The sequence below is a fragment of the Pelodiscus sinensis genome, chromosome Z (genome assembly GCF_052426305.1).
Source record: "Pelodiscus sinensis isolate ZL-2025 chromosome Z, ASM5242630v1, whole genome shotgun sequence".
Classification (NCBI taxonomy): Eukaryota; Metazoa; Chordata; order Testudines; family Trionychidae; genus Pelodiscus; species Pelodiscus sinensis.
This window is the reverse complement of record NC_143085.1, coordinates 10663540-10689181: the sequence shown is the minus strand read 5'-3', so window position 1 is coordinate 10689181 and position 25642 is coordinate 10663540. Positions and strand designations below refer to the sequence as shown.

At 47.1% G+C, this 25642-nt stretch overlaps 1 long non-coding RNA gene across 1 annotated transcript; it reads left to right on the top strand.

Moving 5' to 3' along the window:
• The first annotated feature begins 53 nt into the window (after window positions 1–53).
• On the top strand, window positions 54–25371 carry LOC149520661 (uncharacterized). The gene is made up of 4 exons (XR_016348327.1): window positions 54–470; window positions 17871–17930; window positions 18709–20090; window positions 20835–25371. It is a non-coding gene; the product is annotated as an uncharacterized LOC149520661 (long non-coding RNA).
• The last annotated feature ends 271 nt before the right edge of the window (window positions 25372–25642 follow it).

Genomic DNA, 25642 nt, shown 5'->3' with positions numbered 1-25642 from the left:
GGTGGAGGGGGACAGAGCCGAGTTATAAAAAGAAGGTGTCGGAAACTGTAACGCTGCAGCAAAGCATCACTACTACTCCATGGCGTGTGAATATGTCAACATGATCAGAGGGGAGGGCGCAATGAGCCGCTGGGGGGAGGGGGAAGAGAGAAACCCGCCTCTAGGTGGCTTCTCGCAGATGAAATCGCCCCTATAACCCGGCTCGAGCCGCTCCAGCCCTAGAGAGGGGGAGGGGGGAGGCTGGGAAAGTCTCGCCGGTCCCTGGAACAGTGCAGGACTCCGTCCTTCTGGCCAGACCTAGGGCTGGCTCGCGCCGGGCCATCTCATTTTCGACTCCGCAGCCGCCTGGCGCTGCAGGGTTCGCCTCGCCTCGCCTCCTCGCAGTGCGATAGCAAGAGAAGCGAGCCCAGCCTGCTCGGCGCTGCTAGCGGCACCTTCTGCAATCGATGGGGGTGCGCACTTTGCGTCCGGTGAGCGGGCCCTTAATGAATTGAGTCTCTGGGGATTTGGGGGTGTTGTCTCTCCAGCCCCTCGTTAGAACCGCAGAGGCTAAGGTCCCCCGGGGCAGGACCTCCCATTTTAAACACATTACTCTCAGCCATGTAAGTACTCTGCGCTATCTTCTCCCGTGTGCAGCCCTTTGCATCCAGCCTGCAGGGCAGATACATGGGATGGCTCGTCTACATTCTGTTACCGCCAGAAACACATGATGCCGAAGCTGCATGAGGCTAGAGTCAGACCCACTGGTAGAGAATATTCTGCATGCGAGACACGCTATGGTTCGGATACAGTCGAATGCCGGGTAGGTTAGAGATGCATGTTCTAGATGCATTATCTCGAGAGACAGACGATGTTACACGTGTGTGAGAACAACAGGACACGGGGAGGGCGGGGGACCCGCCTGGTATGGGGTCTGAGCTAACGCCTGATTCTGAAGGCGAAAGTGTCCCAAGGCCTGGTTCTTGTTCTAATCTTTTTATCCTTCTATCGCCAAGTCTTGCAGCAGGGGTGGGAGTGGAGGATATCTGGCTCAGGGATCGCCTTTATGATGTGTAGTTTCGCTGCCTGCTCTTTTCTTCACCCCTCCTTTATCTGCACAGGAATCAGAACTGATCCCTCCCCCCCCCCCCCTTCTTCTAAAGCAATCTCTGAAATCTTGCTCTCTGGCCTCTGATGTGGCTGAGTCTTCGTCCCAGTGGCTTCTTGAGAAGACGGGGGTGTCATTTTTTAAAGCCATGATTATGCTAGCAGTGCATGCCGGCGCCGAAGGGGTTATTTTGCAGCCCAGTGCTTCCTACCACTCTTCCTCCAGATGGGTGCGCAAGGAGAAGACGGGAAGTGCAGTGCAATTCTCCGTGCTGTTGGGGTGTGTGTGTATGGGTGGCGGTGGGGGGATTTAATGGTGTTTGGGGAGGGGTATCCTTAAAAAAAGCCCATTCAGGCCTTCCCCGTAGCACCCCAAACTCCTGCTGACTTCAATGGGTAGTTAAGGAATGCGGGACCGGGCCCCAGATAACAAGGTGCCACAGGGATACTCGGTATCTCTTCTTGTGTCCTCCCACCCCTTCGGTGTTGCTTTAGGAAGATCAGAGCGGCTCTGAATTAGCAGCTTGTGTTCATTTGGGAATGCCAGTGTATCTCTGCAAGTCATATCATGCGGATGGAGCTTGTGTGAGAGAGAGGCAGAGCAGAAAATATGGGGAGTGGAGTTTGAGTGTGTCCGTGGGAAGGGGTAATGGGGCTTGCGTGAGTGGGACGAGAGGGGTAGTGAGCAGCCAGGGAAATCATACGGATGTAAAAGCTGGGGTGGAGAAAAACACATTTTTATGGAAGGACCCCTCTCTTCGGCCCCCCTCTCCCCCAACCTCCGCCGCTTAAAGAAAGGGAAATATATGCTGTGAGTAAAGCAAAGAGCGGGAGACAGCCGGCCGTGCATTGTGGCGTAAATGCATGTAGATAGCAGCGGAACATCTAAAGTGATTAGCCCGTCTAACGTTGCATTTTTGACGCACATGGTTAAGAGCTCTTGGCGCCAGCCTGGTGAAATCCCTGTAGTAACCAGCGTCTAGGATCACTTTGCATTCACCAAAATATCTCCCCTTCAGCCTCAGTCCTGGGAAGAAGGAGGAAGACCAGGGACTAGGCCTTCAAAGGCAATGCGGAGGGTGGGGGAAGCGGGAAAGAGTTGCATTTTTCCCCCGAACCCAAACGCTTGGATCTAGTCTAGTGATTCTCTGGGCTAGCTAATCCCCCGGGTTATACTTTTCAGCTAGTTAGGGCAGACAGAGGCCGAGAAAAAGGCATGTTCCTTCTTCCGTCCTCTGCTAGAAATCAGTCTTGTGTCATTGCCCTCTCCTGTCACCACCTCAGCATGAAAATCACTATCAGGATGATGCTCATAAAAACAATTAATATAGCAATAAAAATAAATAAATCCCGAAACTGTTTGATGCATTAAAAGTTTCCAGAAACCTAGGAATTCTTTAAAAGCAACAACTACGAGTTTTCTGGCGATGGAAAGGGTGTTTGCACGACTTTGTCTGGTTGTGTATCTGAAGTGTGTCCCTATTCTGTGTATAGATACACACTTCTCTCTGTGTTTGTATCATTTCCATTTGTGTATGCAGAGAAATAAACACAACCTACATACACCCCAAAGTGGCAGGCACAGACAGACAGACAAGAGACAATTGTGAGTATGGCTTTTGTTTTGTTTTTTTAAGTTTCAGTGCATAGCTGCGTGTTAACCCCCTTGGAGTAATGTTGCCTATAAATCCACCACCACTGCTAGGGAAAACAAACCTAGCGGGAGGACGAAAGAAAGAAGTTCATTTATATTTTTTTTCCACGCCGACCCTCCCTCTGCAAATGCCCTCCCCCCCCCCCCCTTACTAGGCACGGAAAATGTTTGTGGATTAGGGTTTCCAATCGCAATGTCTTGCTAATGGTGTACAAACTTCCGCCAATTATGAGTGACCTCCCAGAAGAAGCCCCCCGGAGACTCGTATTATGAAGGGAGGCTGCACTAATCTAGGATCAAACGCAGGAAGGTGCGAACTCTCTTTGTCTCTCCTAGGCTGCCTCGTTCCCCCTCCTGTGTGTGATAAATCTACTCTGGCGCCGACTGCGCGCTGGATGATTAATTTGCAAGCAAACAAAAGGGACCCGATGGCCAGCCATCTTAGTTAAATATTGGCCAGTGTTTCCAGCTACTTGTTAGCCCTTTTTCTTGCAAGCAAAGCAACAGGGGAGGTGGGACGAGAACCAGCCCAAAAGCAAAGGGCGCATGGAAGCGCCAGGCTAGAGAGAGGGGACACGGGTCAGGAAGGCTGGGAACCTGGGCGGACCAGAAGCGGAGCGGATAACGTGGCGAGATAAAGCTCGCGTATCCCTTGCCTTGTCTGAAGTCCGGGAACGAAACGATGTTAGACGCTATCTGGCTCTCCAAAGAGGCATTGAGATGTCTTCTGTCTCTTGGAGGAATGGTCAGGCCAGGGCTCCCTCTAATCTTTTAGCACAAGAGATTGTGATAGCAAAGGCTGCAATAAAATAAATAAACGAAAACGGGACAGTGATACCTTCCCTGTCACTTCTGACCCTGAGCCGAGCAAATGTTCTCACGAGCCCTTGCCGCACATACACAGACACACACTTGGTTTCATTCAGGAGAACTTGGCTTGCGCTCCACTCGCGTCAGGCTTTTCTCTCCTCTTTGGAGGTATGTGTTGAAGAGGCTGTGGCATGCAGGCCTAGCGTTTAGCTTTGCCTTGTTGGGGACACTTGGTCTGCTTCTCCGTCCGGCTTCGGTAACCCATTTTAAGTCTGCATGCCTGCGCTCTGTGGGATATTTGTGTGTGCTGAGTGGGATCGCCCACGCGCACTGGGTATATATGTATGTGAGGGGCACTTGTGTTTCCACGACGGGCACCCTGTGTAGGATATTTGTGTGTGTGCATTCTGTGTGTGTACTGAGGAGAGAGTATATATGCTGTATCATTGCTCCATATACATCTGCATTATGTATGTGCGTATCTATATGTGTGTTCACACTATGTATCTGTGTGTGCTTGGCTACCCATGTGGAGGTGTATTTGCGACAGAGTAGACATGCCTGCACATTTGCATGTGGGCAGATGCACCAGGTATATATATATGCATGCCTATCTGTTTAGAGGTCTGTGCGCACTGTATTCCGAGTGTGTGTAATGCAGCAATTTGTGTAGGTCATTTTGAGTGTGGTGTCAGTCTTAGGCTACATATGTATGTTTAAGTGGATGTTACAACTTTTGCTTAGACGTGCATTTGTGGGCATCTTCTGGACATACATTTAGGGCGGGAATACCTATATGTGTGTGAAACAGTGTTTGTGTGTTTGTGCGCTGGAGGGCATGTGCACCTGGGCCTGTGTTTGTGTATGGAAACATGTATGTACCTGTGAGCATGTTTTTTGTTCCACCCCCTACTCCTAGCCCCCACAGCCCTCGCTCCTGTCTGGCGAGCTTTGAAGGAACCAGTCTCTTGGTGGCTGACCGCTGTTTATCTGAAATAAAATGTAATAGGCTACTCTGGTTTGGCAAGTTTGCTGTAAATATTCTTCTTTGTACGTGTGAGGCCTGGCCAGACACCATTACACGCTTATTCCTACTTAAACTTTCACCACCACCTCCATTTGCAGGCCATTTCCATTCAGCAGAAGGTGTCACTAAATAGGGAGAGTGTTGACATAACTGCACCCTTGCTTCTCGTTGAAGGCCTCAGTCCTAATTAAGTCAGTTCCTTAAGAGGTTAGTTAATATTTTCGGGGATAAATAAACTTTTACTGGGAAGAGGATGGGGAATCCCTCCAGCTCTCTGGAATGTCAAGACCCTATTTTAATTGCCAGCACAACTGAACACTAAAGTTAAGCCAAAACTTTCCACCTGCGGGTACACCCCGAAAACCCACATTCAGGCCCTTGCACTACTAGTGGCCTGATTTTCACAAGCGCCCAACACGCAACAAATCCCTCCCAAATCAGTAGTAGGACTGCAGGTGTTCAGTACCTTTTAAACCCCAACCACTGCGACTGAAGATGCCTGTAAGGACTTAGTCCCGCAGCACCCGTGCTCTGGGCTTGTTAGCAAGTTTGGTTGGCAAAATTGCCTTACCGGCTTAGAATGTCACACGTGCAAGAAAAGCGCTGGCTGGGCCAATCAAGAGACCCTCAGTACAACACTCCTTCCGTCCCTGGAGGTCCCGGAGAGTTTGCTTGAAGTTTATCGCGCACCTAGGTGAAAGGAAGCAGCGGCTAAACACGCACAAAAAAGGCTGCTCTGCCAGTCAGGCTGGGGCTAGAGCATCTCCTTTCGGTGCAACGTTTTGTCCAAGCCTCCCTCCCCCAGCGGCGAAAGGAATGCGATTTGTGACTGTTCCTATCTAACCAGATCTTGGAGCAGACTCCAGCATAAGAGAGAGCCCCGAGAGTTTGTGGTACAAACACAGCGCCTCGCTTCTGGTGAGGAGTGGCCTTGGGTCCCGTCAGGAGCTTTTAAATTCCGGGGCCTTCACTAGTGTATTAAAATAATCTACATTGTCTGTGTGATAGCTTCCTTTCTCCCATGCCTTCTCCCTGGTTGCTGACAAGAACTGGGACCTGTTTCACCCTCCAAACCAGCATTCCCTCCCCCTTTCCTTGACTTACTCCAGTTGCTTTCCATTTGGCCAAATATAAAAGCATAAACAGCGACGGAACTTTCCTGTAATCTACAATTACATGTCCTCTTACAGGGCCTTTGAATGAACGATCAGGGCAATTTAATGCAATGGTCAGATGTGCGTGTTGTGAGTGTGCAGAAAGTCAGAGGTGTAGAGCTAGGAGTTGCAGCATGTTTCGCCTACAGCTCCGCTCTGGCGCCTGTGGGTTTAGGCTCTCCCTTCGGCACACATGCAACCCATGTTGATTTTTGTGTTTGTTTTGTTATGCCCCACTTTTTACCAATGGTTGCTGGGCAGTCTAGTGAGCGATAAGGGCCATCCTCTTTTCGCCAGCTGTAATTAGATAGAAACTATGAGTAGCGGACAATGTGGATTAGGTTAAAAGAGACAAATAAATACACACAGTTGTCTTCTCAGGAAGTTGAGCTAATTGTCGTTTCCTATTTTCGAGCAGATCTATCTTTTCAATGGCCTGCTTTAGGAGTATGTTTGTGTGTGAGAGAGAGTTTTCTTCAATTACTTTAACACACACACTGAAAAGATTCCTGTAACAGGAATCCTGTAGTATGTAAGATGCAGCAGGATCTCTCCTCTCTCCCCCCATATACCCCCCACACACTTTTCTTGTATACCCTGTAAAACAAAGCACTCCAGATTACACAGCAAAGAAGCTGATTTTTTTATCAGCTTTGACCATCAAACGTGTTCTTTTTCAGCCCGGACGTAGCCCTTAAGACTCTTTGCCTTCTCTCCCCAAACCCCCCTCTTCAATAATTTTGTACAGATGAAGGTAAGTGCTCAAGAATTATTGTTTGTTCGGGTGTGTAGAGTTCTGTCTTAGTCTGGAAAAGCGCCCTGCAGAGAGTAGCAATGTAGCAATGTTTAGTGACGAGCAGAGTGAAACTGACAAACCAAAGCTTCCAAACAGTCTTATGTATCCCAGAGAGAGAAGCTCTCTCTCTCTCTCTCTCTCTCTCTCTCTCTCTCTCTCTCTCTCTCTCTGTTGCTTGCAAGAATAAACCAAGTGGGGGCATTCGTTCCTTTGGCAGCTAAACTAATACGCTTGTTTTTGTTTTTAAGCATTTTCTTCAAGATGCCATGAAGCCATTAGCCACTCGATTGCTACCTAGGAGGATGTTTTTCCGCAGGGGGAGAGGAGGGGAGGAAGAGGGAGAGGGTTGAAGAGCAGAGGTGGGGAAGGGACATCTGTAGCAGAAGAGCATGGCAAATCTAATAGGAGCTACTGTCAATAGCTAAATGACAGGCAGAAGAAGAACTGGCTTCTTCAAATCTGCTGAACTAACACTCACCATGTAGCAGCGGACACGTTTTCTCAATTTAAGCCGGGTATCCATTACTATTTTCCTTACTGGGTTTCAATTAAAGAGACAAAAAACATGCACTAAGGGCAGGAGATAAATGAAAGGGAAGACGAAGCTGCGGGCAAGTCCTTTTCTCCTCGCTGGCTTTTTCACCAAATACAAGTTATTTACTTCCCCCTTACAGAATAAACCGAGGAGGCTGCATGCCAGGAAAGGGGGGAACCGTTTGCAAATCTATCCTGAGGACTGGAAGGCGCTTGAGGGGGGAAAGGAGGGGAAGTCTACCACAATACAATGCAAGGCCTAGAATATGTCTGGTAAAATGAAGACGGGTTCACTGCCAGATAATTAAATAGTTTCATTAAACTCAGAGAACTTCAATTTCCCCTCCTGAAGTATTGCAACTAACTTTCTTTCTTGATTCCACCATATTTATACATTGTTCGCTCCGGTTAAATCAACAATTGGATTACTCTGAGAGATACAAATAAGTCACTGAGAAGAAGCAAGAATCTGCCCCACTAGTCAAAGGAGGAACGGTTTTAACAGGCATATTTGTTTCCCGTTCCTTGTAATGCTCCTTAATCTATTTGCATAAGAGCAGTTAAATGCCCAGAAGTCATGAACTTTTTAAAAAAGAATCTCAGTGGTTAGTATCTTTGCATTTTAAAGTTGTAAGTTTTTTACTAATAGAGAACCGAGCGGTTGTTCTTTTTTCAAGTCAGCCTTTTAAACTGTATATGTTTTCAAAGCAGGACTGTAATTGAAGATCTAAGATTTACAGTATAGCTACACAAACCAGAAAGCCTTGTGTAGAACAGATAGATTCAGAGCTCCAGAGCTGTCTTTAATTAAGCATATGACTTCCAGAGTCCAGTATCAAAGGAGTTTCCCCCCAAATCATTAAAAATGTATCTAGATTGCCTGTATAAGATGTACCTAAAACTGCTCATTATTAAACGCAAAAAACTTTGATCAATTTCAACTTAACTACTTGAGTTGCTCCCTCCACCACATAAATAAATAAATAAATAAGACATACGTGCTGTACTTGTCATACTCTTGTTCTATTATGTGTATCAGTGCTCTTATAATATAAATATAATATAAAGTGTTCTTCTCTTAATTCTTTATTTAGCTACAATTATACCGATGCATTCATTTGAGCCATAGGGTGAATAGAAAACATATAATTTACAGGACTTTCAGTTACATGCTTCCAAAGTCTAAACGTTTATATATATTATCAAGAGATAAAAGGAAAACATATTGTCAGAATTCTAATTTAAAAATCCTACATACATCATTGGGGAGGGAATCCAAGAATTTATAAAATCTTCACTTTAGAAACTTTTAGTGTCAGAATGAATTCTGTTCCCCTTTGAGGCACATGAACAATTTGCATGTTAAAGGCTAAATGCATAGAGAGCCACACTGTATAATGTTCCAGGAAAGAACTTTTCTCCATCACGGGACTCCAGGGGAGCAGCATGGGGAAAGATTTAAGATAAAGACGCAGGAGCTACATTTGTATTGTTCACCATCCCATTACTGGGAAGCGTGAAGGTTTGTGATAGTATCAGCTTCCCCCGCTGTCTCCCAGCCACAAACGGATCCAGACGGCAGTGTCAAATATAGAACATCCTCACAGAAACGGGGAATGGGCAGGTCTGTGAAAGCTTTTGTGTCTCGACATTGTCACGATGATATGCTGCCCGACAGCCAGGTCTGGGAGCGGTACTTGTGCACATACAATTCCCACCACTTTTCCTGCACGCTCTGCCTGTTCCAGCTTCTGGAACAGGACACATTCATCCTGCTTTCGAATCTGCCCAGATCCCCTACCACCAGAGGTGTGTACAATTCATTTTCATAGGCGTAAGTTTTATGTGGAATCACAGAAAATGACGCTGGTAATTGCTGTCTCTTGTTGGAATCTATTAAATCTTTCCTCGATATGGGTACCCTTTTGTCTGAAATCTTTCCAAGGCCCCAAATCTTGGTCACAGCTAACCCTGTGTTTTTTATTTAAGAAACAAAAAATCACAAAGGCAACCTCCTACTCTCGCCCCAAAAAACCATTCAATGGATAACCAAAGTAAGAGGAGTTTAAATTTATGTCCTGGGAATTGGAAAGATCTCCCTTTTTAATCTGTGTGTTAGGGGAGGTGGGCTTTTTAAAAACATGTGCTTTTTTGGAACACGTTTTGGAAAGAATTGGCCAAAATGCATACAAGTGTGGAAAAATGCAAGGTAATTAGGAGGGGAGAAAGAGGTAGATTGGTTACAGAGGAAGGGAGGGATTCAAAAATCTATATTGTTAAATACCACCTTTAATTCCCCCATTTGAAACAGCCCTCTAATTTGAAGAAAGGACATGTTTTACATTTGCTCTTGCACTTGCTCCTTGCATTTCAGCTGATAAACATTATTTAAAAGTAGCCATTTAGCCTAAAAACTCCACAGCACCCCACCCCACTCCTGTACCTTGAGCAAGTTGCAGGCCATTAGTGTGCCTGGAGTAATTACAGTTCTGCTAGGGTTCAGTGGAATAGGCAGAGTCGGTTCCTGCCATGGAGTTTTTGCAGCAGGGGTGTTGTGAAAATTTATTAAACACAGATGATTCAGGAGATGGGGCATAAGGAAAAGATTTACAATTAAAGTCAGTTGGAGCAGAATATAGTCGTCCTCCCATTGCAGGTGTAAACAGTACTTTCTTAAAGGAGTCATGCATGTGCTCACTACATTATACAAACCTTCACTCCCCCCCCCCCCCCAACGCCGTGTTTGTACTGATCTGAATGAGAAAAGTTACAGGTTTAAGATTTAGTGTATTGTTTAAAATTGGGAGAATAAAATACTATGAGGTAGCATACACACAGGCACACACATAGCATTGCCTTCTTTCTTTATTAAATCCAAGGTTTGTATGCTCCTCTATATTCCCTGCTGTTCTGAATATATACCTATTTCCTGGTAAACTCCTTGAATCTGACTGTATTAGTGCATGGGAATGTTTCTGAGTTCCTATGGCTCCAAGTCTGTAGTTCAGCATTACAGACCACCATCAAGAATGGTCGATGCACACTGTATCTAGTCCTCACCTAGACATAACACTTGTTGCCAATTTACTTCCCAGAATTACATCCTTGTAGCCATTTCCATTCTGTTCAACACATGGGGAAAGGAAACATCATGTCTCTTAGTAACATTCCCAAAGGTAGATGGGCAAAACCTGATCCCCCAGTACACTGGAGAGAAAATATACAGGTGGAAACAAGTACTGGACATGAACTTCCAGATAAGGAAAGGTAAAATAGGTGTTGGATAGTGCTGAAAAGCAAAGAATAGGCCCAAAAAAATTACCTGTTACTTCATTCACACAGGAATGACAACATGGTTATACAAAGGCAAGACACGTGGGTAATATATCAGACATGTAGGTCATACCAGATATTAAGGTTACATTTATAAATAATTGAAAAGAGGCTAATACATGATTAATGGGTGTTTTATTTAAATGCCATCAGGAAAAGTGTCAACCCTGAGACAAAAATCCTTTAAATTTCAGGTACAAAATGGGATTATAACGATTTTAAGGAGTGTGGCATTGGACACAAAATTCAAGTGTTTTGTAGTCTTTCTATGCAACAACGTATGTATTACGTCTGGTGTAAAAGGGGGTGTATTTGTGTTTTTACCATTCACACACACAGTACAGAGGCTCTGTTCTGAGCTGGGTACATTGAGAAACATTGTGTTTACAGACTGGAAAAAGCAGTCCCAAAAATTAGTGGGGATAGTATAGCACGTACACACATCGAAACAAGAGTCAAATACTACAAAGGGACGGAAAATCCAGAGAAGCCACATAAAAGAAAAAGTTAAGTAGGAAGTGGTGTAAAAGTGTTGTCATTTATTCTGCCTTCCCTTGCAGATGTTCTGCATAAAGCCCTATCTTAATGAGGGGGAGTGAATGAACGCTGGCTGAACCTAGAGCCGAGAGCACAAGCAGAAGTTCTGTGCAGACACAAAACCCTGTAAGAGGGTCTTCTCTTGTCTTGCTTCACCACCTCTAGTGACCAGAGCAGTTCTGCTTATTCTCTGGAGTGTTGTTTGCGGGCCCAATTAATCCCTTGAGATTGCACATCTCTGACCGCTTGATGGCGCCCCAGTGGCCCTCACTGTACATGTCTCTCCAAGAAAAAAAAGTATTTTTCTTACCTGAACGGTTCCTCTTCGGCAACAACTGTTAGGCTAGGAAGAGGGGGTAAAACACTTGTAAGGAACTGGCTCCCAGCAGAACTGGGTTGGAGGAATTGCTTGTTTGTTGGTATGCACGCTGTTTGCTCCAAGTGGGCGACCGTTCATCTCCAGGAATTCCTATAGACTGTCTATTTAAGTGAGACATAGGCGTTAATGTACTGAAATCACGGGCGCGATACTGGATAGGTCTGCCCTTCCATTCACACACACGCACACACACACTCCCCTTGCCGCTCCAGGCGGTGTAGGGGCGTGCAAAATAGTTATTCAACTTATTTCAGAGTTCGGGGCAGGGAGTTGTGTGGGGGAGGAAGGTCAGGAGACCGAACGCAGAGCCAGAAACTTAAAGTGTGCAAGAGCTGGACAAGAATGGTTTCTAAGTTTAACATCGGTATGAAATAAGAGCTTGTGTGATAAGAGGCACATTCTAGGCCAACTCGGAGAAATGGGGAAGGGGGGGGGGAGAGAATGAGAATTATGGATAAAAGAATGTAAAAGGCCGATACATTCCTTTCTTTGAAGGCTGAATTATACAAGGACAGTGTATGGGACCTGATTATTGTTTTAAAAGCGCTGCAACGGAGGACAAGTGAGCTGCCAAATGCATAGGATTATTTCCTCGGTGTGTGTGCGCGCCTGGGTGGTGTAACCCTACCAGCATCCAAAATAAAAAATCGCAATGACCTTGATCAACACCTACCAGCACCAACATCGAAATCCCATCATGTGCTTATTTTCTAATCAAGTACCCGATCACGCACTCCAGTGAGCAGGGTCAGTAAAAAAAAACCCACACAACTGAAGATGAAATCGGGGGGGGACAAGAACAGACATTTACGTAGGACAGGTGTTTTTTCAAGTGTATATTTAGTAAAATTAATCCCTCTGTAATGCTAAGAAAAAACGCGGATTAGATCCCGTAGAAAAATTCTAGGGACGTTAATCATACAAGGAAGCGAATGCTTGGTTCTTGGTAGGTACAACCTTGTTAAGAAAAACCGCTACAATCACACTGACTCTATGCATTGTGGTTTGCCTGTTACATTTCAGCTACTTCTCTTCTCTGGCTTCACAATGCAGTTGGGGGATTGGGGGAGAGGGGAGAAGAGAAATAAACTGGTGTCGATTTGTTTAATGATATTTTAGCCAAAATGACCGGATCTGATTCAGCATGAGAGCCTTAGTTTACAAAAGACATTCAGTGTAATTTTTCCATCTCTCCTGCCTGGGAGAATTGTATTATATTCCCTGTTTGAGGGCTTTAAAATGAATTCTCTGTTTTATTTTTTCCTCCTTCTTTTGCAAGTTTAATTTAAATACCCTTTATTTCTCCCTCCTCCAACTCCTTTTTTTAAAAACCCTTAATTTATATGATCGATGGCCGGGGTCATTTGGTGCATAATTAGGTCAATAAAATCAATCCTTATTCCTCTGATGGGCTGAAAGCTAATAAATTCCTCTTTTATATTCCTTCCCTCCGATTGCTTAAAAACTATTTCTCTACCCGTAGCTAATGAAAAAATAAAGTGATACAGCGCTTAGTAGAGAAATACTCTGTCACTGCACCTCCATGCACCTTACACTCCGATAAATCGCTACAATCGGAAGAATCAAAGGTAATATTGCATCCACTAGTCTGTCAGCTTCAAACTTTTCTTTTTCTCCTTATTAAGTTCCTTCGGGTTCCTTCCCTCTGCACCTCCCTCCCAATTGTTTTAAAATGTGGAACATTTTACAGCAAATGCAGAGCTGCATAAATGAGCTGGTTCGTTCTCTGTCCAGATAACTTCATTTGGCGAGTATCCCTTCTGAGCCCATCTCAAACCGTCTAAAAACCATGTCTTGTAGCAAGCTCCAAAGGGATGCGGGGAGGAGGAGCTGGAAAAATCCTATTAACATTTGGAAAACGAAGTGCTACACGCATAAATCCCAACCCACAACTACTTGCACGGAGCAACAGAAGGGGGAACGCCTAATAAGATCAATATAGAGGGGGCTACACATCTTAACAAAGGTTCACTACTTTGCAGTGGGCTAAAGACCTTTGACATGCATTGCTGATTAATTGGGCAGTGTAAAAAAGGAGGGAGGTGGGATGCCAGTTAATTAGTCTAGAAACGAATAAAACTAAACATTATAGGAATTGTCTCCGGGTCCCGGGTTGTTAGTGGAGATTTGGGGATCAGCTTTTGTGCAGGACAAATTGGATGTGAGTAGCGTGCGGCTGCCTTACACTATAGTTTTGTGAACTGGCGACAGCTCTGGTCCATGGGAAAACTTAAAGCGGACCTTGCGCTGTCACAGAGCCTCATTATCTCATGTCTGATCCCATCTTTCCGGGACAGTGCTTAATCAGCAGTGGCACACACAACCGCGCAGGGCCAGGCTTCTAACAACGTGGAACCCATGCAAGCCACAACACCTTCCCCCCCCCCTCCCTCCGCCACCTCACCTTTAAACTCTCCCGCCTCCTCCGTCGAAGTGTGGCGAAGTCAGGGAAAGAACTAACATGGTGTCTCCCTAAGGAGTCTTCTCACCAAAGGAGGTTCTGCAGGACACACATTTTCAAAATACTGGACCAAGGGTTTGATCGCTGGCCATTTCTAAATGAAGATCAGATTTTTGTTGTTCCCCATCACTGTCTGCTTCAGGAGTTATTTTGAGAACATTCTGCAGTCTGTGGTTATGGAGATAAGGCTAGATGCACAGCGTTCCCTTATAGCCTTGGGATTTATTCATTGAAAACCTGCAGAAGTAGATAGGAGGCTTGGCAGTGACTACTGTTGATTTGGGGTCAGAGGCAGACCCCGGATATGAAGTGCATCTTTCCTCAAACAAGTAGGACCTTTCCTTCAGTTCAAAGGAGGCAGTGAATACTAATAGCCATCAACCCCTCGCACAGATGCTGGAAATAAGGGTGGTGAGAATGTTACCTTGAAGAGGTTTCCACACAGGGTTTACAGTTTGGCTCAATGACTTTCAGCACCCGCACTATAAAAATTGTTCCAAGGTCTCCTCAATTAGTCAAATCAACGTGCAAAGTGGGTTTGTTGTTGGTATTTTTGACCGGCTCTTTGCAAAATAGGAGGCTACCTTTTTCAAAACAGGCTTTCCTCATGTACCTTTTCACTCCCAGAAAAGGAGCGCTGGCTTACATTTGTCATGATAAAAGGGGCACCCCGAAACTCCACTCGGGCCACAAAAAGGTATATGCCCCCTTTCAAGAATCCAACAAGTGTTTAGCACCGGTGTGTTAGCTTCATGCGCCAAAGAGAACAAACAGTTCTCATTTGAACTTCTCTGGGCCAAACTCTGCACGCCTTTTTTTTCCTGCCCGATGCTTATTGAACCAATCTGAGTTTTCCCTGCAGGGTTAAGACAAGCAGGACTTCACTTTCTGCAGAGAACCGAGGGCTATGAGCTCCAGGCAGAATTTTCCTATACCCTTAGATTTGGTTTCTAAGACTAAGAGTTGTTCATGATTCTGTTGTGGGGATCTCCGAGCTGACAATGAGGAAAGAAAGGACTCGATCATCTAAACCGATTAGTAGTTAGGAAAAATTAGGATTAGGAAAAAAATAAGTAACCAAATAAAAAAAATTAAAGCACCCAACCTCACCTCCCGTTTCCTGCCTGTAATTAAAGCAAAATTACCTTTTTGGTTTAACCACCCACGAAAACAATTTGGAATCAGGCACTTCAATGAGGGTCTCATTTAGAAGGAAATTGCACTAACTGTACCTTTGTCAATCTATAAATATGTGTCTGTCACTGACGGTCCCTGTCCGAAGCGCTTGAGAAATTACCTTTTTAGATTTTCACAGCCCGGGCAGGTAAAGCACAATTGCGGTGGAAATGTGTGTGTATGTGTGTGTGTGTGTGTGTAGTGTGGGAGACCTTATTCTACGTGGAATCCAATGACAGAATTCAGGACTGAATTACCAGGAGTTTCTCCTCCCCGACCCATTTTTCATGGAAGTGATTATTTCCAAGGTCACAATTAGACACTTGAGCTGAGACCATCTGAAAAGAGCCAATCCATTTCGGCTGCGCTCGGCACCTGTCTGTGCAAACTGGACCATCGCTCATTGAACACAGCTGGGGGTGAGTGTGATGAAACAGAGTCACCTAAAAAGTTAGTGGAAGGGTTTCGGGGGGTTACTTGCGCTCTGATGTCTGTTGGAAAGTGCAAGAGAGACCCAACTGTTTAGCTGTTGGATATTATGCCAGGTGAGAGGAGCTACCTACCCAATGGCACTGTGTCACAGGAGTGTCATCGTATGAGAGGGGCCCCAGTTACCCAAGTACACTTGAGCTATTCCTGTGTGGAAGGAGATTCAGCCCGTCACGTATTGCCAGGGATTGGAACATTTCTGCAGGGCTGGAGACCACAGCAAAGAGGTGACGGGGAATCTTCCTAATTCTGCACAGCCATTAGCAGCGGTGTTTGTGAATCCCCGGGTCTTGCCCCCTGCTGAAGCGGTGTAGGGAGTGAACGCCGCAAACCGAACGCCTTCCTCCTCCCATTTGCAGACCTAACTAACGTCTCCTTCGCCCCGCTCTCCGAGTTCGCCAGGTTGCTGCGCGCTGGCTTGTGTGGCCCGCAGGAGGGATGGGCTGGCCACGCAGGGCTCTCCCCCTCTCCACGTTCCGCAAGTCGCTTCTCTCAGCCCCACCCGCTGGGGTCGCGCACCGGAAATGCTGCTGTTTTGGCTCCCCGCGGCCCGAGCGCTGGAGTCCAGCAGCGCCGAAAGCGTAGAAGCGCTCAAGCCCGGTGCTGCCCACCCAGCAGCCCGCCGGTGCGCGCGTTTCGCCACCAGGCGCGAGGATCAATGTCCCCGATTCCTCCGCCTGCTACTTCGCAACGCCCGCACAAACTCTCCGCTCGCAGGCCGGTTTCACCCCCAGGGTCTGTTGCAACTTTTCGCCTAAACCCTCCCTTCCAGCTCCTCTGAAAGGGGCAAGGAAACGTTTGGAAATGGGAGCAAGTCCCGCTGCGCTTCTCCTGTTCCCTTCACACTCCCTTCTGCCACGGGGTAAGGGGGAGGCTTGTAAGCCCTGCTGTTCGGCCGCGAACACTTTGGCCCTTGGAGAAACAGACTCTGACTTGAGAAGAAATTGGTGCGCAGAGCTGTTTACCTTCGGCACACTGCTTCTTTGGGAAGATCCACATTCCTGACAGCGGGAAGCGTGGTGAGACAGAGCGTTCCCGGTCCAAATGGGGCACGGCCATTGCAAAATCACCCTGAAACCCGCATACTAGAAATAGAGCTAATATATATCCAGAGGCGACCCATGTTAAACTGTAACGGCATCCCCGTCACCCAAAGGAAATCAATAATCCCGTTTGTTTGTTTGTTTTGTTTGTTTGTTAAAAAAACCCTGTTATTAGGCGATGCTTCTCCTCCTCCATCCCCCCACTGCCCAATGTTTTTGGTTAGGCATAGAAGATCCCTCACACTCTTTTCAGATTAAAAACAGAACATGTGGTGTATCTGGTGAAATACTTTCTCTCAGGGGGCCCAAAAAGTCGAGACAGAAAGAAAAGAACACAGAGAACAAGCGAACAAGAATACAAGCAGAAAACAGACTTAAGCATAAGTGTGAGTAGGGAAATTCCCAATGTCCATTTCATTAGCTCAAAGTAAGGGGGATAAAAATCAGTTAGCAGGTCTGTAGTGAGCTGCAAAGTTGTTTCTGGGGAAGTATTCCTGATGTATTTCTTAACACGCCTATATAGTTATCTAACTCTGCATTAATGCGTCCATTAAATCACTATCGAGCCTCATCAATCTATTCCCAGAGTATTTGGTCACCTGGGAATATGGTTTCTAAACAGGATCAAACTTCTGATGCTGACACGTTCTGAGATAAGTTATAATTAATTAGCGCTTGCTACATCCACAGAATGGCTACTTTGGAGAAGATCCGGCCAGTAAGAAGTTCAGCTTGTAGGTAGGATCCATAATGCTGAGTTGAAAAAATAAGTCAAAAGGCGGCCTAGGGGAATGAAACCCTTTGGTTTTCAGAACTGGTCAAGATTAAAGCAATTTTTGACGAGAAACCTCTCTCTCCAAGTGTCCTCATGAAAACCAGGACAACTTTTGGATTGAGAAAGGGTCAACAATTTCTTGAGATAGAAGCAAAAATAGTTTACCAGGCTTCTGAAGGACTCCACTGAGGGATAAAGGTCCAGTCTGGGGGGAGGAGGGAGGGAAAGAGGGGCGTAGTAGCAGGTCACGTGGGAAGTGGCAAAACTAAGAGTCTCTCATGCAGATGGTCACAGCTGGTCGAACGTTGCACTTCTTGAAGTTTCAGAGATAACTTTTCTGAAGTGATTTTCCAACACTTGTAAGAGGAAAAAATGCAATTTTTCTCAGTAAAAAAATTGATTTAACAACGAAGAGAAAAGTTGTATCACCCTCACCACTTTAAAGAAATGCATTTTAACATATTTCACATTTCTCAAAACGCATTTTTTCCCACAGAAAACTTCCTGGTAGTTGTCTCTCTTTCCCTACAATTTGTCAGAATTGTTTCACGGGAGGAAAAAAAAACACTTAACATCACTTAAAATTTCTCTACAGGCTCTACTTCTGGGCAGCCTGTCCGCCTTCGGAGTGATGAGTCTATTACCAATATAGCAGGCAAGTATCCCGTTCCCTCACTATATTTCTGCCTCCTGTTGAAACGCCGTCTCCAGCAAACAAGTGGATTTGCGTGCCAGCTGGAATTGCCCTTATTTGCTTTGCTTTAACAAACAGCTAAAGGGGGTTTACTTTAAGGCACGCTATAAAAAACAGTGCGGGGAGCGGGAGAGATGTTAACTGGCGGGGTGGGGGTCGTTTGAAAGGCAAAGCGATTGTTGAGTTTATTTGCTTGCTCTCTGTAATAAATGAGAGTTCTTCAGGTGCGGAGACGCTTGGAGGGTGGAATGTCACGACAGATTTACACCTGTCCTTACAGCTTAAATTGACAGCCCTTATAGCCTACAGAAATGACCACTGGTGCCAGGCAGTCTGGGGAAAGCCAGTAGGTTAACTTGTCTATTTTTTTTAAAGCACTACACAAAATGGAAAGAGATTACTAAAGCTGATACACACAGAGACACCCCAGCTTTTCCCTTGCCCTGTTCCCTTCCTAACATTAGGGAGGCAATGCACAACTGCCCACATCAAACACCTTGGGTGTGCTTTCTTGCTACTGAAGGTCTCTGACAGCACACTTGCTACACATACAGTCTTCTACACCTGTGTGGAGACAGTCAGAAAAACTGTCTGGATTGCTGGCCCTTCTCATCCTACAGCTCCCCCCACCCAAGAGAGAGAACCCCTTCTGTTTCCCCACCCTTTTAATATTGCACCTTGCTGACAGAAGCTATCCAGACGCCTCAGGAATCCAGACTGACTAAAGCTTGATCTTCAGCAGTGGCAAGAAGAGGAAGACCACATTCCCTTCTTCCAAGAACCTTTTGCCAGCTGCTGGTGCCTGTTGAAAACTGTCCTCAGGCTGGTCCCGAGTGTAGAGTATATGGAGCCAAGGGCCACTCAGCCAATGCATGCAACACATGCCAGCCCTCTCTCCCCATACAGATGAAGAAGACGGATGAGGATCAGCAGATACATTAAAGCTAGTGAGAAAGCAAGTTTCAACAGCTGACACTTTCATACCAAAAAAGTCTTGGGAGGGAGGAAAACAGTCCCACAGTAATAAAGTCTCAGAGGAGCAGTCGTGTTATTCTGTAACTTTAAAAAATGAGTGATCCTGTAGCACCTTAGAAACTAACACACACGCAGAGAGAGACAGAGAGAGAGTACCATGAGCTTTCCTGGGCACATCTGAAGAAGTGGGAAGTAGCGTTATTTCGACATAACAAAGTGAGCATCTACACAGCAAACCTGTTATTTTAAAATAATGGGATTCTTATTCCGAGATCTGCAACCCCGATTTCCTGTGGAATAACACCTATTTCAAAGTACAGCCTGTGTAGACAGGACAGCTGTGGTTATTGCAAAATAAGGGGCCTCCAGGGTTTCCTACAGGTGCCCTGGTGGCCACTGTCTCCATACTCATCAGAACTCTATGGTTCCTCTTCCCCTGCAGTCCTTAAAGCTGCAGCCAAAGGGAAAGGGCTTGCAGCTCACAGAGGGGCCCTGGTCGCACTGTGCCACACAGCAGCATCCTGCTCTGCCCTCTCTTCTGCCATAGTAGACCCCATCTGAGGCCCCCACAGCTGCCAGCCCAGCTGCAGTCAGCTCCCAAGCTCCTGCCCAGGGGCTAAAGAGGAGGGCACCATCCTGGTCTGGTGAGGAGATCCTGGATCTCACTGAGGTCTGGGGAGAGGAGGAAAAGCTCCAGGGTCTCCACACCAGGCACCGGAATGTGGACATTTACAGCCGGATGGCTGACAGCCTGGTCCAGAAGAGCCACAGCCACACCCAGGAGCAGGTGGAGGTGAAGGTACAGGAGCTCAGGCAGACCTATACCAAGGCCAGGGAGTGCAGCTCCTGTTCAGGGGAAGCACCCCCCTCCTGCCCCTATTTTGAGCACCTCCCTCACATCTTGGGAGGGGGGGTCAGTCCCTTTGCCCCACTACTTGTGGCCTCAGGACAGGAGATGTCTGTCATCAGCCTCCAGGAGGGCATGGCTGTGGATGAGGAGGAGGAAAATGAGGTGCAGGAGGAGGAAAGCAAGGAAGCCAGCACCGACACTATGCCCACTAGCCAGGAGGTCACCTATCCCTGGATGTGGTACCCCTTCCCAGAATGTCACCCAGGGATGGGACAAAGCTGGGGAAGGACCACCAGGTGAGTTCCATTACTATCCCTAGACACATGGAGCGAGGGGGAGGGAAGCAGCGGGCAGTGAGGGACTGAATGCTCCTGGTTTGGTCTTCTGGGCCTGGGGATTGCACAGCAGACTGCCACACAGGAACCTTGTGCTCCTGCTGACAGGGTTCCTGCACAGGCCTTCCTTACTCCCGACCCCATGGTGGGACGCCTTCCTAGGCTGGGATCATGGATGCACACACAGTAGTGCTGCACCTGGGCATGCACAGACTCAGGGAGTAGCATCTGCTCCCTAGCAAAGTGGTGAGCCCCTGCCAGGAGAGCCTGCCAGGAAGGGGAGAAAGTGGAGGGGGACCCTGGGTAATGCCCTTCCTGGCAAGTGGCATCTGCCGCTCACACACGTTTCCCCCAAAACCCTCCCCGTGCATCCTCCAGTGGGTAGGGATACAAGTCCTCTCTCTGAGGGACACCACCACTGCCAGACCCAGTGTGTGCATGGCACAGAGGGAAGCCAAGCTGCCTCATTGTCCCCTCCCACCTGTTGGCTCCTGGCCTGGCTGGCACTTTCCCATGCCTGCTTGTCCCCAGGACATGGGGATGGTGAGGCTCCCCCGGGATGTGCAGTCTAGACTGCAGATAGTCTCGCTCAAAGCACATCACCTTTGTCTGACCCAAGACATTTTGGCGTTACCCCAGAGATGAGGATTAGGCTTCACGCACCCTGTCTCCTGCGATAACTGGCCTTGTCACTTTTCTTCACAGCTGGACCAGCTGTAAGGTGTGAGTCACATCTCTCATGCCATCCTCCTGACCCTGCAAGATTTGCAGGCACCGGCAACCCCACAAACATCTGCAGCAGGAGCACATTGCCTGTCTGTGTGCCCTGCAGCTGTCTCTTTAGTGGCAGGACCTCAGGATAGATGCAGACCTGGAGCTGTGCCAGCCCACCTGGCATAGCTATTGCAGCAGATCCAGACCATGTGGGCGGCTTTCACCACTGCTGTTGATGGCCTGGTGGTTGTCATACAGCAGTGTGGCAGGCCTCCCCTCCCCCCACTCCTGCTGCCCCAGCTCCTGCCCCAGCTCCAGCTCTCATCCTCACCCTTGTCCATTGCCCCTCTGGTTTCTCCTCCTAGCCCACCCTGTGGCCACTAAGTGTCCTGCACACGAGGCGGTGGGAATGCCCAAGTCAGACTCCAGTCCTAGCCCCATCCCATAGCCTCTCCTTGCCCTCTTCCCCTTCCACCTTCTTCCTTCCCCCTCCCAGGTTCTTTCCCCAGTTCTTCTCCAGTTACATTTACCCCAATTTAAAAAAAAAACCTGAGTTTATTGTTCCAAAACAAAAGGTCTTGTTTATTTTATCAGTAGGGGAGAGAGTGGGGGAGAAAGGTGGCAAGGGAGGGCAGGGGAAGGGAGAGGTGTGGGAGGACAGGCACAGAGGGGCACTGCATAGGTTCCTTGTGGGGAGGCCCAGGGGAGTGTCACAAGCGTCTTTGTCCGAAACTCTCCCTTATTGCCTCCCTGATGCGCACAGCCCCCTAATGTGCCTGAAGGATGGCAGTCATGGGCAGCTGTTCAAAGCCCTTGGCCAACCACCTGGCCTCTGTCCCTCACCCTGGCAAGAGCATCTCCCGCTTGTTCTTGCACAGGTTGTGCAGGATGTAGCAGGTTGCCACCATCTGGGGGATGTTCTGCTCACTGAGGTCCAGGTACATGAAGAGACAGGAGAAGCTCCCTTTAAGACATCCAAAGTTGCCCTCCACAACCATGAGGGTGCTGCTGAGCCTGGAATTAAAATGTTCCTTGGTGAGCTCCAGGTGTCCAGCGTAGGGCTTCATCAGCCAGGGGAGGGTGGGATGCATCCCCCATGATGCACATGGGCATTTCTATGTCTCCAACCCTGAGCGTGCAGTCGGGAAAAAAGTGCTGGCATTTATTTTCTGAAACAGGCTGAAGATGTGGGCGTCGTGCCCCTTCCCCAACCATCCAACGATGATGTCCCTGAAGTGGCCTCGTTGGTCCATGAGGGCTTGCAGCAGGTCTTTAAACTAGGTTAATTGGGGGATGGTGACCAAAACCCTGAGTGGAGTGGGGAAATCGGATACCGGGAAGAAATGCAAAGAGGAACGAGCAACAAAGGAGGACCCCTGATTTGAATGCAGAAGATAGGGCAATCAACTGGTTATCTAAGGTGTTTGTACATCAATGTGAGAAGCCTGGGTAACAAACAGGAAGAATTGGAGGCCCTGGCCCAGTCCAAGCACTACAATTTGATTGGGATAACGGAGACTTGGTGGGATGACTCGCATGACTGGAGCGCTGTCATGGAAGGGCATTAACTGTTCAGGAAGAACAGGCAGGGGAGAAAAAGAGGAGTTGCACTGTATGTAAGAGAGCACTATGATTGCTCAGAACTCCAGTATATAGAGGGAGAAAAGCCTGTTGAGAGTCTATGGGTTAAGTTTAAAGGTGGAAGCAACAGCAGTGATGTTGTGGTTGGTGTCTGCTACAGGCCACCAAATCAGGTGGACTTTGGACAACTGAGAGAAGTTTCCAGATCGCAGGCCCTGGTGCTCATGGGGGACTTAAATCACCCTGACAACTGTTGGGAGACCAATACAGCAGTTCACAGGCAATCCAGGAAGTTTTTGGAGAATATTGGGGATAACTTCTTGGTACAAATGCTGCAGGATCCAAGTAGGGGCTGTGTGCAACTTGACCTGCTGCTCACAAATAGGAACTAATAGGGGAAGTAGAGGTGGGTGACAACCTGGGAAGCAGTGATCATGAGATAGTAGATTTCAGGATCCTGACCAAAGGAAGAAAACAGAGTAGTAAAATACACACCTTGAACTTCAGAAAAAGCAGACTTTGATTCTCTCAGAGGCTGATGGGAAGAATCCACTGGGAGGCTAACGTGAAGAGGAAAGGACCCCAGGACAGCTGGCAGTATTTTAAGAAGCCTTATTGAAAGCACAGAAAGAAACCATCCCAGTGCGCAGCTAGAGAAGCAGTCATGGTAGGAGACCGGATTGGCTTACAGGGGAAATCCTTGGTCAACTTAAGCACAAAAAGGGAGCTTACAAAAAGTGGAAACTTGGACAGATGACCAGGGAGAGGTTTAAATGCATAGCTCGAGAATGCAGGGGAGTTATTAGGAAGACGAAAACGCAATTGGAATTGCAACTTGCAAAGGATGTGAAGGATAACAAGAAAGGTTTCTACAGGCATGTTAGCAAGACGAAGGTGATCAGAGAGGGTGTGCGGCCCCTAGTGGATGAGGGTGGTAACCCAGTGACAGATGATGTGAGGAAAGCTGAAGTACTTAATGCTTTCCTTGACTCTGTATTCATGGACAAGGTCAGTTCCCAGACTAATGCGCTAAGTGATGCAATATGGGAAGAAGGTGGACAGCCCTTGGTGGGTAAAGAACAGGTTAGGAACTATTTAGAAAAGCTAAACATACATAATTCCATGGGTCCGGACTTAATACATCCGAGGGTACTGAGGCAGTTGGCAAATGTAATTGAGAAGCCTTTGACCATTATCTTTGAAAAGTCATGAAGATCAGGAGAGATCATGGATGATTGGAAAAAGGCAAATGTAGTGCCCATCTTTAAGAAAGGGAAGAAGGATGACCCAGGAAATTATAGGCCGTTCAGTCTTACCTCAGTCACTGGAAAAATCATGGAGGGGATCCTCAAGAAATCCATTTTGAAGCACTTGGAAGAGGGGAAGGTGATCAAGAATAGTCAGCATGGATTCATAAAGGGGAAGTCGTGCCTGACCAATCTGATTAGCTTCTATGATGAGGTAACTGGCTCTGTGGATATGGGGAAGTCAGTGAATGTGCTATACCATGACTTTAGCCAGGCTTTTGATACGGTCTCCCACAATATTCTTGCCAGCAAATTAAGGGAATGTGGATTGGATAAATGGAAAGTAAGATGGATAGAAAGCTGGCTGGAAGATCGGGCCCAGCGGGTAGTAATCAACGGCTTAATGTCAGGATGGCGGTCGGTTTCTAGTGGAGTGCCCCAAGGTTCAGTTCTCGGACCGGTTTTGTTCAAAACATCTTTATTAATGACCTGGATGAGGGGATGGATTGCACCCTCAGTAAATTTGCGGATGACACTAAGTTAGGGGGAGAGGAGGATATGCTGGAGGGCAGGGATAGAGTCCAGAGTGACTAAAACAAATTGGAGGATTGAGCCACAAGAAATCTGATGAGGTTCAACAAGGACAAGTGTAGAGTCCTGCACTTGGGTCAGAAGAATCCCAAGCATTGTTGCAGGCTGGGGACCAACTGGCTAAGTAGTAGTTCTGTAGAAAAGGACCTGGGGATTACAGTGGATGAGAAGCTGGACATGAGTCAACAGTGTGCCCTTGTAGCCAAGAAGGCTAATGGCATATTAGGGTGCATTAAGAGGAGCATTGCCAGTCAATCCAGAGATGTGATTATTCCTCTTTACTCAGCTCTGGTGAGGCCACATCTGGAGTTTTGTATCCAGTTCTGGGCCCCCAATTACAGGAAGGATGTGGATGCATTGGAAAGAGTACAGCGGAGAGCAACCAGAATGATTAGGGGGCTGGAGCATATGACCTACGAGGAGAGGCTGAAGGAGCTGGGTCTATTCAATCTGCAGAAGAGAAGAGTGAGGGGGGATTTGATAGCAGCCTTCAACTTTCTGAAGGGAGGTTCCAAAGAGGCTGGAGAAAGGCTGTTCTTAGTAGAGACAGATGGCAGAACAAGGAACAATGGTCTCAAGTTGTGGTGGGAGAGGTCCAGGTTGGATATTAGGAAAAACTATTTCACTAGGAGGGTAGTAAAGCACTGGGATGGGTTCCCTAGGGAAGCAGTGGAGAATCCATCCCTACAGGTGTTTAAGTCTTGGCTTGACAAAGCCCTGGCTGGGTTGATTTAGTTGGGATTTGTTGGTACAAATTTTGCAATATGCTCAGGGCCTGGAGCACGGTGAAGCTCTCTGAATAAATAAATACACGCTTTCAATGTAGAAGATAAACATCTCTTTTATAAGAAGCAAAATGCAAGTTTTAGATCAGCAGCTGGGATTGACTTTACATATTATAAATACTCTATTAACTAAACATTAATTACTTAATTAATTAGCACAACTCCTATTTTAGGAGATAGGTCTGGAGAAAGATAGTGTTCTAAAATACTATGTTAATATGTCTTTTCCAGGCAACATGCATTGCCCAATGATCATTAATGAGATGGAAAAGTACTCATACCACACAATTAGGCTGTCTCTACACTGGCACCCTTTTCCGTAAAAGGGATGCTAATGAGACACTTCGGAATTGCAAATGCCGCGGGGGATATTTAAATATCCCCTGCGGCATTTGCATCAACATGGCTGCCGCTTTTTTCCGGCTCGGGGTTTTGCCGGAGAAAAGCGCCAGTCTAGATGGGATCTTGCGGAAAATAAAGCCTTTTCCGGAAGATCCCTTATTCCTACTTTCAAGGGTTTATTTTCCGCAAGATCCCGTCTAGACTGGCGCTTTTCTCCGGCAAAACCCCGAGCCGGAAAAAAGCGGCAGCCATG